At 40.6% G+C, this 16,612-nt stretch overlaps 1 pseudogene across 1 annotated transcript; it reads right to left on the reverse strand.

The window, feature by feature from the left end:
• Window positions 1-348: 348 nt before the first annotated feature.
• On the reverse strand, window positions 349-16,340 carry LOC309712387 (alpha-N-acetylgalactosaminide alpha-2,6-sialyltransferase 1-like; annotated as a pseudogene). The gene is made up of 9 exons (XR_014280676.1): window positions 16,111-16,340; window positions 15,677-15,953; window positions 15,341-15,503; window positions 10,628-10,790; window positions 7,283-7,421; window positions 7,090-7,193; window positions 6,343-6,426; window positions 5,566-5,665; window positions 349-5,075 (listed from the first exon to the last, which is right to left on the reverse strand). The product of XR_014280676.1 is annotated as an alpha-N-acetylgalactosaminide alpha-2,6-sialyltransferase 1-like (transcript).
• Window positions 16,341-16,612: the final 272 nt, after the last annotated feature.

Raw genomic sequence — 16,612 nt, forward strand, 5'->3', positions numbered from 1 at the left:
ATTGTCCGAACATCGCGCCGAACAAAGCTTCCGACCCCCAATTAATTGACCGAGCTCCAACTCTTTAATAAGCACAGATATGCATTGTGTATAAAATAGTCATAACTGCTTAAGGCCTTCTTAAAGCTATCTGTTACATTGTTAAAGCCTCGTCTTAGCCTGCGGCTCAAAATAACTTCCTGCTTCTTTCTGCATACAACTTCCTGTCAGCCTGCAACTCAGTCTTTCTGAAAGAGACACTGTTTAAACCTTGGAATGCAATATCCATGCTGCAGATTATATTATTAATGCAATGACAATTATTTAACAATAGCCGTAAAATAATTTCCCTCCTCGACAGTATGCATTAGTTCTAACGGGGCAGTTAGTTGTTGTACAGTGGTGTGGCCTGTGGCTGACTTCACAACTAATGTGTCTTTTGAGTACTGTAAGTTTTTAGGCGGCTGCCTTAAAACCGTTTTACATGCTCCGGTGTCACATAACATTTGGATTGGTTGCCCGTTCACATGAATTAGCAGCATTGGTTTGTATTCTGACCCTAATAGCAATTGTTCTATGTTAAAAACTTCCCCTCCCTCATCAATGTTCATGTCTTGTGTGTTTTCTAGTCACATGTCGCTGTTCTCCATAGATTCGCCACTGTTTTGCCTGTCATTGTTTCTCCTATTATTTTGTGTCTGTGGCTTACTCCTGCAATCTCGTGCAAAGTGACCTTCTCTCCCACAGTTAAAACAGGCATTGTCTTTGTTATATCTGCTGTTTCTGTTTGGGTGTTTGTGGCCTTGCTGCCGATTGCCTTGCTTCCCTCTCTGCCTCTGATAGCCTCCCGAAAATGCAAGGAAACCTGTCTCTGAATCTATGGTGAAGACGTCAGCCTTATTTTTCTGTTTGTGCACTTTTGTGGCGTGTTCAGCATGTAACAGGGCATCCGGCAGGTTGCCAGTGTTCATTGTGACCCAATGTTTCTCTACATGTGCTCTGATTGGTGGGAGCAGGCCATTTAGAAATGCATTTTTTAACTGCTGCTGGAATGGCGTTGCATCGCCATCGGCATAATCTAAACCTGAATGCTGCCTAAAAACTGGGCGCAGGCGGTCTAAAAAGTCTGATGCAGTTTCATTTTCTTTCTGTTTCACCTCTCCTATTTTATTGTAGTTTGGCTTGGGGGCCAGCTGTAGTTTCACACGTTCATAGAAGTTATGTAGTTGGCCTTCTAATTCAGGGTCACCTGCACGCAGGGGTTGTGGCCCGTTACCGATCACTAAAGAATCTAAAGGATTATTAATTGCCCCCCCAGTGAAAGAGCCTTTCACTGAGCCAAACTTCAAACCTAAAAGATCTTGAAGTACCTGGTACATTTCATGACCGTTTAAATACCACTGAGTCCTAATTGCTTCAACTGCACTCTTCCATATGTCAAAACCGTCATGCAGGGGCGGGACATCTTTAAGAACATTTTTCCGATCCTCATGTGACCATGGTCTAAACACAAGAATTGTGGGGTGGGCGTCTCTATGCCCCATAGGTCCAGTCGGCTGACCATATCTGGGGTTAGGTGAACTTATTAATGGAAATACTCCTGGGGGGCTTGGGGGGTCAGGCCATATGTCCCTGCCTACATGATCTTCCCCTATATCTGTTTTGGGTGCATGTGTTACTGAAATTTTAGCTAAATCTGCCTGCACTGAACCGTAAGGGTTATTCACAGCTGCATCTTTCTCTGTGTGCTTGGGAGTTGATGCAGAGGCAGTAACATAGGGGGGAGGGGCTGCAGCCGTTGCTTCAGGCACCTCACAGCTTTGCTTTTGTTTTTTATTCTGTCTCTTTTCTCTATTCTCAGCACGTCTCTGTTGCTCTTTTTTCCATGCATCTAGGAAAGTTAATTCATTTGTGCGTTTTCCTTTCTTTCTAAGATTTGTGGTTGCACTTATTTCTTTTAATAAGCTATCTTTGAGCTGCGTTAAAGCTGCGGGGCTGCATGTACCCTCCCACCCAGGACATGACGTCTTTTTAGGATTACGCCATCTCCTTGCGCTGATTTTTCCTGCACCTGGATATTTATTTTCTATCCACTGTTCGTCATTAATGAACTTTTGTGTATACTGTCCATTATTGGCAACAGGTTTTGAGGTTTCATTCCCCATTTTTCCAATTTTTTATTATTTAGTGTATCTGACTTATTTATTTATTTATTTATTTAGTCATGCATGTACTTATATTATTTATAGTATATTGACAACACAGCTGCTATCCACCTTCGCTGGTATGAGGAATGAGAGTGGTTGCTCACACGCCCTTCTACTTTCGGACTATTTCCAAAAGCGGTGTGAACTTTACGAGACGGAACTCGACCGTTCTCTCAACTCACCAGCACTTCAGCGAACAGCAGTGAAAGAAAAACACAGTAGGAGCAGCTCAGTCTCTTATTGGACCGTGAAAATTCAGCTTGCTCCGTTAATTAAAACAATACACACACACATTCACATTCACAGCTTCGACGCGCGCGACCGGAACCCTTATAATAAGGGGAGCTCCCAGAGCTACTTACTCCCTAGACCCAGTCTAGACCCAGCTGGGGGAGCTACCCAGAGCTCCAAAGCTACCAGTCGACGAGCTTCCAAAGCTTCCAGTCGACGAGCTACGCTACCAGTCGACGAGCTTCCAAAGCTACCAGTCGACGAGCTACTTCCGCTATTTTAAATTCCCTGAATTCAAAATGCGCTTTTACGCAAGATTGTGTCAGTGTGTCTGTATCTACCTGGTCAGTGTCGCCGGGTCTGGTCCACCTCGATCGGGCCCCACCACCGTGGGTCGCTTTCTAAGAACGTTGGCCAAGACTCGAATTTAACGCTCTTGGTCTTTTATCACACACCTAGTATGTGAGCTGTCGACAGGCGAGCAACGTGGACTGGTCACGGAGATGGGACACGATGGAGGCGCTCCGGCTCCGAAGGACCAAGAAATGTTGTGTACAGAGGCTGGGCACTTTTTATAGGAAAGACAGTGAGAACAGGATAAGAAAATACAAAACAGATAAAATAAACAACTCCATATGTGGCGCTAGTCTCGTCAGCAGAGAGCTGGGAGAAAGCTGTGAGAGATAAAACAATCTAAAACAATATGTCCCAGAAACAAGATGTCTTTGCTGGGAAAGTCTAAAAAGATAATTCTAAACTAATCTAACCATAGGCAAAGGGCAGACAAAAGGCATCTTTGTACATTTAAAAGAAGGTAAAGAAACATAGAATCATTTTTCCTGTAACAGTTGGAAACTCTAATAACTAACCTTACAAATAAAATAAGATAAAACAAGTTCAACATCAATAATATCAAAGCACCCGCCCAGCAGTATATAAACGCCGTCATGCTAGCTAGTACGCAGTACGAGTTATTGCAACTGACTGTAAAAAGTCAGCATAACGAAAATAAACTCCACCTAAACTTGGTTTATATCTGACCCAGATAGACTGCAGGTCATAACTTCTTACCTGAAGTTCAGTTCACCGCCTCTGCGGGTCTCTGCTCCTCCTGCCTTTCCGTCATCCACCTGCCAGCGTGTTGCATCTGCTGGCCTCCACCACTTGCTAATGTTACTGAATCTGTGGAAGCTCCGCAATAGCCACCACCAAACAACTGAGTTATTTTTACACATCTCCCAGCATCTGGCCAATCCACCACCTTTCAGTGTTTATACCGTTACGGAAAAAACAAAACAAAAAAAACATCGGCCCATAAAAACAAAAAAATCACCATCGGCCCACCAGGCAAATGCCCGGTATGCCCGATGGCCAGTCCAGCTATGCATGCGGTGCTATGAAAAGGTATTTGCCCTCTTGCTGATTTTGTTTTTTGCATATTTGTCAGCCTTACTTCAGATCATTGAACACATTTTATTATTATACAAAGATGCTAATAGAATAAATTAACAAAAGTTAAATACAAATATTTTATTAAAGGGGAAAAAATATCCAAACCTACCTGGTCCCAAGTAAAAAAGGAATTGCCCCAGCTTTTTAAATCATGAATTAACTTTGATTAACCACAAATTTACTAACCAGACCAAGGCCCGATTACTGCCTACTGAATCAAGAAAACTACTGCTGACCAAAAAAAAAAAAGCCTCATCACATATTTGCCAAAAACATGTTGATGAGCCCCAAGAGTTTTTTTGAAAATATTTTTTGGACTGATGAGAGAAAATCAGAAATATTTGGAAGGTTTGCGTCCCATCACATCTGACAAGCTACTAACACAGCACTTCAATAAAATTAACAGGCAAACATAGTTGTGGTAACGTGATTGTCAGAGCCAATAAGTGATATAGCTATGAATGCTCTGGAGTTCAAGCACACTTTGGTTATGCAGAATTTGGACAAAGATCCAAAACACACCCCAACTCCACATCTGAATGTCCAAAAAATTTTAGAGATTACAAGATTTTAGAGTTTCCTACTTAATTTCTAAACTACAATGTTGGCATAACTTAAAACAGGCCATTTATGCTGAAAACCCTTCAATGTGACCAAATTAAACCAATAGTAAAAAAAAAAAAAGAGGCAAAGAGTTCATCTGCATTAATGCTCTTGACTCAATCCCAGCTGTTGTCGATGCTTGATTTTAATCTATGGAAATTTACCCACAGAGATGCACATTAAAATAACATGAGTGATAATAATCATAGCATCTTTGCTTTGGATGGTTTAGTTTGCATCATTAATGAGATATTACTGCTCGATCGTCTTTTGCTTTTGATAAAACCACAAAAGGAGTTGCAGAAAAATAAAACCAGCTACCATAATGAGTAAAACTGAGCATCACATATTGTCTCAGTCTTTGGAAAGTACACATAGTTGTTTTTTAAATCTGGTAATCAGAAATCTTGATCATGTCAGTGTTGCTTTTAGTTCTTTGCTTTTGACTCAGTTCTTTCATACAGCCTGATTATTTTCCTGTTATGAAGGTCTTTCCATGTATTCTTCTCCAAAATGTAGTCATGGTTGAGGTAGAAAATGACTTTGCTCATGTTTTTCTCAACATAGTAGTTAGTCGTCAGTCATAAATCCATATGCATCCACCTGAGGAAGACAGAAAGGGGGGGAAAAGAGTAGGACAAATATATTATAATTATATATGTGTGTGTGTGTGTGTGTGTGTGTGTGTGTGTGTGTGTGTGTCTTTTTATTAAAATAAGAGGAAGGCAGGTTGAGGACAAAGTTAGAGAGGCAAAGGCTATGATGGTTGGGATCCATCAGATTCATCCCAGTTATTCTTGGATTTAAAACACCAAGAACAGTGAAAACGCTTATGTTTCATGAAGGGAAGTATGTGGTGGGTGGCACTGTATTAATCCCAATGGGGCGGACCTTTTGTTTAACTTGCAGAGCAAAAATGTGCTTTTTCATGAAAGGTGTCTTTGACTCTTCATCTTATTTCTGATTCATCTGGGCTGTGTGAGAAAGCTCCTGAAAGTTGACTTGCTCATTCTAGAGTTAATTGCCAGGTCAATGCTTCTAAAGCTGTGAATACCAGCAATAAGCACACAAATTTCAAGTAGTTTTAACTCACTATGTCACAGGTGTGCAGAGCCAAGAAGACAGTGAATGCCCCGTTGGTTGGTCTGACTAAAGACCAGGATGTTTTATTCAGATTAGGTGACAGTAAGAACCTGTGAGTGAAGAAGAAGCATCAATTAAGCATACACATGGGGAAAATGAGCTACACTTCTATGACAGCAGAATAGGCAACCTCCAAATCCCAAACACACTGTAAAAGAACACATGCATAGAAAATTACTCAGTGTAAATTACTTGATGTTCTTCAAGAAGACTGGACTTCAGATCATGCTGACTTCTGTTCATGCTGACATTCATGTCTGAGTTACAATCTTATAACAGTTATTCCAGTGATGTTTTGCTTGTTTCTCATCCTTATTGTTCATTTATAATAGGAATCCCAACTGTATGGTTGAATTAGCTAACAAGGTTGCATTCCTGGGGTAGAGCTGTAAACAACAAACGGGTGTGGCAGCATGTGTGGAGTTTCAGAGCGAGTGTGGCTGAAGAGGAGTGTGTGTGTGCGGAGGAGCTGTGGCGGTGACTGTGTGGAAGAGGAAGCATGTGTGTGGATACCCCCCCCCCCTTCTCTCCCTGGACCCCCTCCCAACTCACTGCACATATATATAGCACTGAGGTGATCCCTGTTGTAAATAAATAATCTCCTTTTGTTCTCAAAGAAAGAACTGTCTGCGCGTGAGTCCATCCAGTAGCCATGAAAGCTTTCTTCTAACTATTCATAGCCCTTTTAACAAAAATACTATGTACAGGGTGTTAATTGCAGGCTGACCTGTTCCGCACATATCGGAGGAAGTCCTGGTGCAGAACGTAGAAACGACTTTCATTGTATTGCCCTGAATAGTAGGTCCTTGGTCTGGTGAGGTTAGAAGACGAAATATGGCACACTTGTTAGTCACATATATGCCACAGAAGATATTTTGATTTGTAAAAGACATTATATTAGAAAGATACATTTAAATTACATGTCACAAACATTTTATATGTATGCAGGTAAAGCTTCCATGTACACTCAAAATTTGCATTTGTGAAACAAATGGCAACTGGTTGAATTTAATTTGGTTAAATTCATGTTTTTTTTCTTTCTTTTTTTTTCTATATTATATTATGTTACAGTGTTGACCTAAGATAACAGACTTTGAATAAATTAATAGATTAAATATATATATTTGTATTGATTAATATTTTATTTTGTCCAATTGTTGTATAAATACTGTAAAGGATAATGTATGATAGTACAAATAATCTTAATAACTTTCTCCTCAGTGGCATCATTATGTGTCCCATAAAATAGAAATAGAAAAATAGAAGGTTATAGTGTTTATTTATTTACTGAAAAATAAACAAACATATGTGTTTGGGAGTACAAAACATTTACATCATGATTCAAAAAACAAAACAAGACGTAAACAAATACAGTTGGAGTCTTAATTCCTTAATGGGATAATTGCAACTTTTTGAAAGTGGTGAAAACATTTCTTGATTAATTTTCTTTCTTTTTTTTGCATTTTATACTCACAGTTTATTGCGGTATGGGCCAGCAGAGACCTTTTCTCCTCTCAGAAGAGCCTTTAGCCACTGGAAATCCCTCATCCCCTCTGGAATCAACACATATTTTATACCCTGTCAAAAGGAAAAGGGGAGCCCTTATGTTTATTCTGTGCAGGGAAAATAAGTACGATACAACACTGTTGTCTTTGAAGTTTAAGTACCTCGTCATGAGGGGCAGATTTGTACCCGTACTTCTTGAGCAAGTAAAGTGATGTCGTGATGGAGTGGGCTGTGTGAACGTAAACCGATGTTTTGTTTCCTACATCTTCCTCATAACCCTTAGTGATGGCACCATTCATCCTGCCAGACAAGACAAGAATACATTTTATCAGTTGTTGCTAGCTAAAAGTGCAATACCAATGTCTAGGTGTTGACTACAAATATCTGCCATATATAAACTGCTTGTGGGACAGTGAGCAATTTCATGTGAAGTATCATCATAAAGCAACTCTAATTCGAAACATGCTGGAACATTGTGTAAAGTGTATCAGACTGCAGTTATTTGCAAATCGGATAAACACACATATTATACACAATGGAACACAGAAAAAAATGTACCATTTTAAGAAGAATATTACACTTTGATGGCACCAACACCTCTTAAAAAGATTTGTCCATATTTACAACTGTGCATCAACTGTCTGTATTCTAATAAACCTCCATAACTATTTGGGAACTGTGGTGTTCTGTGTCATCTCTATCCTATTCATCATTTCACATCTCACAAAGTTATTTTAGTAATTGTAGGGTGTGGACTGAAGGCAGGCCAGTTCAGCAGGTGGAGAACTGTTGTTGAAATAGATGTAATAGTATGTCTTGCTGAAACATGTAATGAATTCCTTAAGCAAGAGATCAGTACAGAAATACACATCCGCAGAAGTTGACTTGCATTATATTATTCTTAGAAATTGACTTGCAACACACACACTTTGTGACACACACACACAAACACAGCTTACACACAGACAGCATCAGGACCTGCGTAACAGGAAATGTGATTATATTTGCATATTGATGATGTAACCTATAAAAATAAACGAATACTGCAGTTCGTGGTGTCTCTCTGTCTGAGATTCACCCGTGCCGCACGTTATCAGTATCAAGTGTCTCAGTTTTCTTTATTCACCTGACCGTTTGTTAACTGTAAATCTCTGACAAGTTTCAACTTTCAATTTTTCTGACTAGTTTTTCACTCTGCCTTAGTTACTTTAACCTCCTAGGATCTGGCGTCCACATATGTGGAGATCATATTTTGGCTGGTCTAGACCAAAATACTACATTTTACTCTACAAGGGCCTGATATCCACTTACGAGGACATTATGCTGTCACTATTGAATCGATATTTAAAACACATTTCCTCATATGTGGATCTCATTTTTGTCAAAAACAAAAATCAGGAAAAAAAATACAAATCAGCTAATTCTTTGTTTTTACATTTATCTAGTCCCAGTCAGCCCAAACAGCAAAGAGAAATTAAAAATGGATGCTATGAAAGGGTTCGGGTCTTAGGAGGTTAAATGATTTTGGCCACCTGAGGGTCCAAACATCAAGCACAATATTGATTTGTGGCCCTCTCTCTTGTAGAGATTTCTCTAGACTGTGTGGATCTTTTTATGATATTATTCACAGTAAATACTGCAAATTGTAAACATTGTACTGTAAACCATCACCCCTAACTGGTCACAGTAGATGGATATTCTGTTAAATAGGACATTTTCCCTTCAGGAGGGGTCCTTGGCTTGTTCTCTGTATTATTTTAGCATCTTTACCTTACAATAAAAAGTGCCTTCAGATGATAGTTGGTATATGAAAAAATTAATCGAATTGAATTCAAATAATGACTAAATTATTTTTCTATAGAAACAATGATGTAAGTCTAGGAACCTTTTATGTTTTTTTGTTGAGGAACATTTTTCCATAATTTGTAGACTTGGTGTTTTGTATGTTGTTGAACTGCTGTCCATCTTCTTCAAGATGCTCTTTTTATACCCAATTATGTCACTGACTTGTTAGTTAGCTGAATGTTCAGCTAGGTGTTTTTGTTTTGTTTTGTTTTGTTTTGTTTTTTTGGGGGGGGTAGCCCTACTTCATTTTCCTTGTTTTTACCTGTTCCAACTTTTTGTAGTTAGAAAATAAACAAAAATGTTGTTTTTGTGGAATTTTATAAACATTTTATTTAGATTTTTTAAAATCAATACAAGAGTTTCTTTGATACGAGATTTATATAGCCATAGACTATATATAAAGGTTGGACATCGAAAGAGTAAAGCCAGTACGGAAGTGAATGAATATGGAAGCCTCCATTCTTCGTGAATGACAGCAGTTGTACAGAAGTCTATGATAAAAAACAACCGTTGGGTCCCCTGCTGTCTAATTTCTACCTCTCACGAGTTTAAAGTGTTACTGAATACAAAATAAAGTTAATTTTGTAAATTATGGTATGAAAGTAGGGGTGGGTTTTGATGATCGATTTATCGATTAAAATCGATTCTAGCTTGGATAACGTGATATCAATTCATTAAAATCCTGAATCGACTTTTTAATATAAATTTAAACACCAGAATCTCAGGTTAAACCTCACAAAAAGCTGCAGGTTTCATCACTCACCAAACAATATTGACCAAACCAGCAGCAAAAGAAGATCCAAACTAGGCTTCACTTAAACATCGTCGTGAATTCCCTCTGACTTTTGCCGTTTTGCTTCCACCATGATAAAATCACACTTCATGCACAGCTCTCTCTCGCTCTCAGTATACTTCAAGAAGAGTTTCTGTTTTCTGATTATTCGCTTGCTTGTTACGCAAAAGTCTACCGTTGTTTACAGCTCTGTGGGACGCTGTTTTTTTTCCTTTTACTTACTTCCAAAAAGAAAGCCTAATTTCTGCTGTTCAATACTGAACAAATTTAAACTTTAAATTATGCAAAATTGCAAAATACTTAGCTCTGTCTCTAATAAAACCTCTGTAACTTTGCTCTGCTTCAGGTCAGCAGCATCAGGTAATGTTTATATGTTGATTAATGATTTTCTTTCGTTTTTGATCTACTGCAGAATATTTTTATAAAATCCCAGGTCAGGAAAAATCACCTTCACGTTTTTCTTTGTTTCATCCTCAGCTACTTAACAAGTAACATCACAGCATCTGCTGTGATGCTTACACCTTTGATAAAGTCTCGCAAGTGTCAGTTCTCTTTTTATAGATATAAAAATATGGAAATGTACTGATGCATGATCTGAATTATAATTTTTCTGACTGTCTGAGGCAAAATTTCCCCAATTTGAATCGAATCGTGAATCGAATTGAATCAAATCGTGGATCGATTTGGGACCTTGTGAATCAGAATCAAATAGATTCTAGAAATCAGTGACGATACCCAGCCCTATATGAAAGTCACAGAGAAAGATAAAGCAGTATGCTTTACACTGCTTTATCTTTTCTACACTTGGCCTAGTGCCTGTCAAACAAAGCCAAGAGGTTTGCTTGGGGTTTTTTTTTTTTTGTCTTACCGAAAAACGTAATCATGGCCATCGATTTCCACCCCCTTCTTTGAGCCGTTCAGGATTCCTCCAGTACCTACCACAGCACAGCGCACGCAGCCATCACCACCTGGTTTTGGGAGAAGCAGTGGCTCTTTTGGCTTTGGAATCAGCTTTACTGAATCCATCACATCTGCAAACCAAAAGTTGCTGTATGAGTAGAAGAGGTTTGTTAGTTTGCTTTTTTTTTTTTTGACTGTCCCGTTTGGATCTTTAGCCATCAGAATTGTTGTCTGAAGGCCAAGAAAGATCCCAAGTGGATTTACTTTACCAAGTGGATCATCATGGCCTTGCCATATTGGTCCATTTGATTGACCTTTATTATAATTATGTATTTATTTTATTTTCGTTTTTTAAAGACGGGACAGACATGACTGGAGGATAGGACAGGGAGAAAGAATGAAGGAAAGAGAGGGAGAGAAAGAAAAATAGAGAGGAGAAGAGATGGTGAGAAAGGGGGGAAGAAAAAAAAAGACAAAACACCTGGATCAACTGTATGGAGATAAAAAACCAGAAGAGAAAACAAACAAACAACAAAGAGCAACATAATAAAAACAACACCATCACAATAAACTAGCTAACAATAGATAACAGTAGATACTTTTTTAATTTCACCTGTTAAGAATGAAAAAAAGAAAACAAGTAGAAGAAAACGAGAGCAACATAATAAACAACATCACGATGATCTATGGGAATATAACTGTAAATACTAAATATTAAACATTATTGTGCAGCACATAAGATCAACAGAACACAGTGTGCTTTGAGGTAGGAGCCAAAAAGGGTGTAGTTTGTGTGTGTGAGCACCCGTGTGTACACCTGTGAGCATGGACGCGCTTGTATTTAAAAGGTTCCTTCATGTAATGATCTGCTAGAGGGTGTGGGGGGGCCACAGCCCCGTCCTCCAGGGCATGAAGCAGGTATGGAGGAGATCAAACCTCCAGACATCCAGAGGCCCTCAGAACACAAGAGACCAAGGAAGACCAACAGAGGGGCAGCTGCGCCACTATCCCAGGAAGAGCTGAGGAGAGCCCCAGATAAGGGTCACTCAGCAGCTGCAGAGCAGAAGCCAAGGGGGTTGCAGTGGCGTGCCCGTGAGCTCCGCCGGCAGCCAGCTGTGCCAGAGTGACCGAGCCCCAGGCCGAGAGGCCAAGGGAACCCCACCCCCGAAGTGGCCCGAGCGAGCCCCAGGCTCCAGGGCCCAATAAGCAGCCACCAAGGAGTGAGCCGGTGTGTACCTGGACGCCCACCCCCGGACACAAAGAACCACCAACGCACCGATGTCTGAGGGTGTCTGCCACTGGCAGGGGAAGTGGTGGTAGGGGGAGATAGGCCTCCAAACCTTAGAGGGCCTGAGATGTCCCCAGAGAGGTGGCGTCTGATACCCGACCTGACATATAGACACAGACATACAGACACACACACACAGATACAAACATCCATTCCCACCCTCATGCTCTCATATGCAATTACTCAACACTCACCCAACGTGGAGACAGACATAAAGAGACGCTGTACACACAATCACACTCCCCAAGCGTACTCTAAGCCCCGGGTCTAGGTACCCTTGCCCCTGGAGAAGGAAACTGCACCCAGACCCAGGTGGTGTTACCCCTTTCCCTGGGGTAGGGAGAAGCAGACCGCCCCGACTCCGCAGCAGCAGGGAGCCCCCACACTCCAGACCCCAGTCGGACAGCCAACTTCTCCTCCTAGCCCCCTGCTCCAGCAGGCCGCAGAGAACGGGGGTGTGTGAAGACTCCAAACCTCCCTCATATGTAGTGTTGATGCATGTGTGTTCTAAGGTGCCTTTAAAACCCAGGAGGGCATGGAGCTACCTGCCAGAGAGCAGCAGGTAAGCGCATAGCCCCTCCTGCTAGCCCCTTTAGTTTGCTTTAAACTAACGTTTCATATTTAAAAGATGTACAGTATTTCCCGGACTACAAAGCGCACCTGAATATTAGCCGCACAAGCTAAAATCAGGGGAAAATCCCGTTTTGTACATACATTAGCCGCACCTGACTAAAAGCCGCAGGTGTTTCAATGTTGACTTATCATTACGGTATGTCTTTATAACGATGTCTCAAACAAGACAATATGATGCAGGTAGCATATAGTTTGAATCGATGGATATTAACAACTAAATCTTTATAGCCACCATCAGAAAATATAATACATCACCTGAAAAAATAGCATGATTCATCCCAACACTCTCATGATGTGTAAACTCTTTCATATCGAACCACATTAAATTCGGCACTTGAAAATTTCCAGACAAAATAGTTCTCTGTTAAATTACAATAGAGCGACTACCAAAACAGTCGCTCGATTGTCTCTCATAAGTCTTCATTCACTCAAAATAACAAAAAATGCCTAAAATGCATACTTTAACTAATCTGTTTACATTAAATTCAAATTCAAATTTTATTTGTCACACACACACAACCATACACAGTATGACATGGGGATGAAATGCTTGTAGCTGTACAATGCCCGACCATTAAATGACAGAAGAAAAGTTTTACAATATTTACAATTTACAGTTTACTACAAAAATTTACAAACTAACTTAGGAATTTACAGTAAAGAATGTGCAAATAGCAGAAGAGATTATAAAGATAAGGATTATAAATTATAGGAATTATAGGATTATAGGAAATGTGTGGTAGTGCGTGTGGTGACGTGTGTGAGAGTCCAGTCTTATAGTGACGTGTTTGGGAGAGTCCAGTCCTACACCTGGTTCAGGCCCCGAATAGCCTGGGGGAAGAAGCTCCTCCTCATTCTCTCTGTTTTGACCTTAAGGGAGCGGAAGCGCTTCCCAGACCTCAACAGTGAGAAGAGTCCATTGTTGGGATGGGAGAGGTCCATCATAATCTTCCTAGCTTTGGACTTGCACCGCTTGGTGTAGATGGACAGCAGGTCAGGGAGCTCTGATTGAATGATGCGTTCTGCCAAGCGCACCACCCTTTGCAGATCTCGTCTGTCCTGCTTGGTGCTGTTCCCAAACCAGGTGCAGCTGTTTGCCGTCAGGACGCTCTCGATGGTGCAGGAGTAGAAGTTCTTGAGCACCTTCAGTGGCAGATGGAAGTCTCTAAGTCTTCTGAGGAAGAAGAGACGCTGACGGGCTTTCTTAACCAGGGTGTTGATGTGACAGGACCATGACAGGTCCTGAGTGATGTGGACACCCAGGTATCGGAAACTGTCCACTCTCTCCACTGGCGTGCCACTGATGATGAGGGGTTTGTAATTCCTCGCCTGCTTTGTAGTGAAGTCCACAATCAGCTCCTTAGTCTTGCTGATGTTTAGGAGGAGGTTATTCTCCTGGCACCAGGTCTCCAGGTTCCTAATCTCCTCCAGGTAGGCCGTCTCGATGTTGTTGGAGATCAGGCCCACAACAGCAGTGTCGTCAGCAAACTTGACAATGGAGGTGGTGTCGGATGTGGCTACACAATCATAAGTGTACAGTGAGTACAGCAGGGGGCTTAAAACACAGCCCTGAGGCACTCCAGTGCTGAGTGAGATGGAGGGGGAGACTTGTTTTCCCACCCTCACTGATTGGGGTCTGTCTGTGAGGAAGTTGAGGATCCACTGACACAGTGATGAGCTGAGTCCTAGATCCGTCAACTTGGTGAAAAGCTTAGAGGGAATTATTGTGTTGAATGCTGAACTGTAGTCCACGAACAGCATCCTAACATAATTCCCTCTGCCAGTGTCCAGGTGACTCAGGGATGTGTGGAGCAGGTGAGATATGGCATCGTCTGTGGAACGATTAGTCCGGTAAGCAAACTGAAGTGAGTCGATGGTGGCAGGAAGTGAAGAAGTGATGTGATCTCTCATCAGTCTTTCAAAACACTTCATCACAGTTGAAGTCAGTGCTACTGGACGGTAGTCATTGTGGCAAGCGGGCTGTTGTTTCTTTGGAACAGGGACAATAATGGACTGTTTGAAGCACGTGGGAACCACAGCTTGGGCCAGGGAGAGGTTGAAGATCTCCGTGAACACCGGTGCTAGTTGATCAGCGCAGGCTCTAAGGACCCGGCCAGGAATTGCATCTGGTCCTGCTGCCTTCCTGGTGTTCACCCTCCTGAAGGTGTTCCTCACGGCATGCTCTGTGATGACGAATGCATTTTCTTCACTGGTGCACTCCGAGCGCGCGCAGCCGTTTGTTGTTTTAATTGCTGCGGCGTCGAAGCGAGCATAAAACGTGTTCAGCTCATCAGCCAGTGAAGCATCTGCATTCATCATTGAAGAAGCTGGTCGGTTATAGTCCGTTATTAATTAGTTATTAGTTAATTAGTTAATTAGATTAGTTAAGTAGATTTTAAATGTAAGCTTGTGTTTGATTGGTATATGTTCAGTTTATACCAAGCACATTTTCCTTAATGATTAATTATTTGAATAAATAAATATTTGAATTTATATATTTTAACTGTATTTTACTTAAAATAATTGCTTCATGTTTTTTTTATTAAGTAGTCCAGAGTTAGGTTTATATCAGCACGCCATCTTTTCCATTCATCCATTCCTAAATGCATTGACGTGCTGTTATTTCATTGGCTGTTTAAACATATCTCATAAAACTACATAGGTGTTTAAAAATCCAGTCAGAGAATAGATGTATATTACTCTGTCATTCTTCAGTCTGGCACACAATACTGACCCAATATCAGCTTCATAAAGACCTACCATCATATTTGTAGTTCATAAACCCAAAAGGACTGTTGAAATGTGAAAGGCGATTCCACTCGCTCATGTTAATGTTGTCTTTGTGCAGAAACAAACGTATGTTAGGAAGAAAAGCCTTCTTGAATTTCTCATCCTGAGAGTTTCGTAGAGACTGAGCACATGTCTGAAAATCATAAAAAAATATGAAATGATGAAACAAGTTAAAAATGAATGACTTGAAACAAATCAGGAAACAGCAAAAGCAATATGTCTGATATGACTCCAGCTATGCTGGCTCACATCCATAAAGTTAATACATTCGACTGTTTTTACTATATCTTGTCTTAACATGCTTACTGGTCGTCTATGTTGAGTATCTTTGCTGTAAACATCTTCAAAATCCCACTGAGGAAGCTTCTTGAAGTCTTTTTTGTAGAGGAGAGCCATGGGGGTCTCAGCTACAATGCGTTGTGTTGTGTTGTTTTTTGCTGAATCTGCTATTTTTGCTTCAAGTCTTCTGCTAAAGTCAGGATGTGGTGGTCCTGATTTTAATTTTCTTTCCCAGTATGCCCTGTACCTCTCAAGCACAAAGTCTTCCGATTCACTGTCATCTATTTCTATGAAGGTTGACCAGCTGAATCAAAAGGGAAACAGAAGCAACATAAGATAATTAGTGAGACAAGTGTGTGTTTCTTTGAAAAACTTTACAGAAATAAAAAAATAATTTACCAGTAAACAGATTAAATCAATCATAGGTTTTTCATGAGTCAACATAGAAAAACACAACCCACCTGATGCTTTTTATCCTATTGTCTAATAAATTCAAAATAATCAAGATACACGATGACAAAAAAAGCAAAGAAAAAGACTTTAAAATTAATTCTGCCATCTCTGGTTTGTGGAGTTGTTGCTGTTCAGTTAAGCTCAAAAACTATCTGCTCTCCCTCCTGAGAGCTGCTCACAGGTGGAAGAGCCACCCAACACCTTGGCACTGATGCAGCAGGGCAGGACTATAGCACAACTGCCATAGAAAGAGCAATACAAAATCCAAAGCAAACAAATGCATTCAGAAGCAGACACACCCATACACAAAATGTCATCAGACGTTTGTGCCTTTATCACACAACAAAGGGATAAACATGCACAAGAACATTTAAATTCCCTGGTCACGCCAGCCTGCATTCCAAGCACCCTGGCAAACTACTAACACAAAGTTGTTTTCCATGAATGTGTGAATGTTAGATAGAAAAGACTTAAGCATAAAAAATGCTTCCATGAATGGATGAATAAAGA

The sequence above is a fragment of the Aulonocara stuartgranti genome, assembly GCF_965226115.1.
Source record: "Aulonocara stuartgranti genome assembly, chromosome: 8".
Lineage (NCBI taxonomy): Eukaryota > Metazoa > Chordata > Actinopteri > Cichliformes > Cichlidae > Aulonocara > Aulonocara stuartgranti.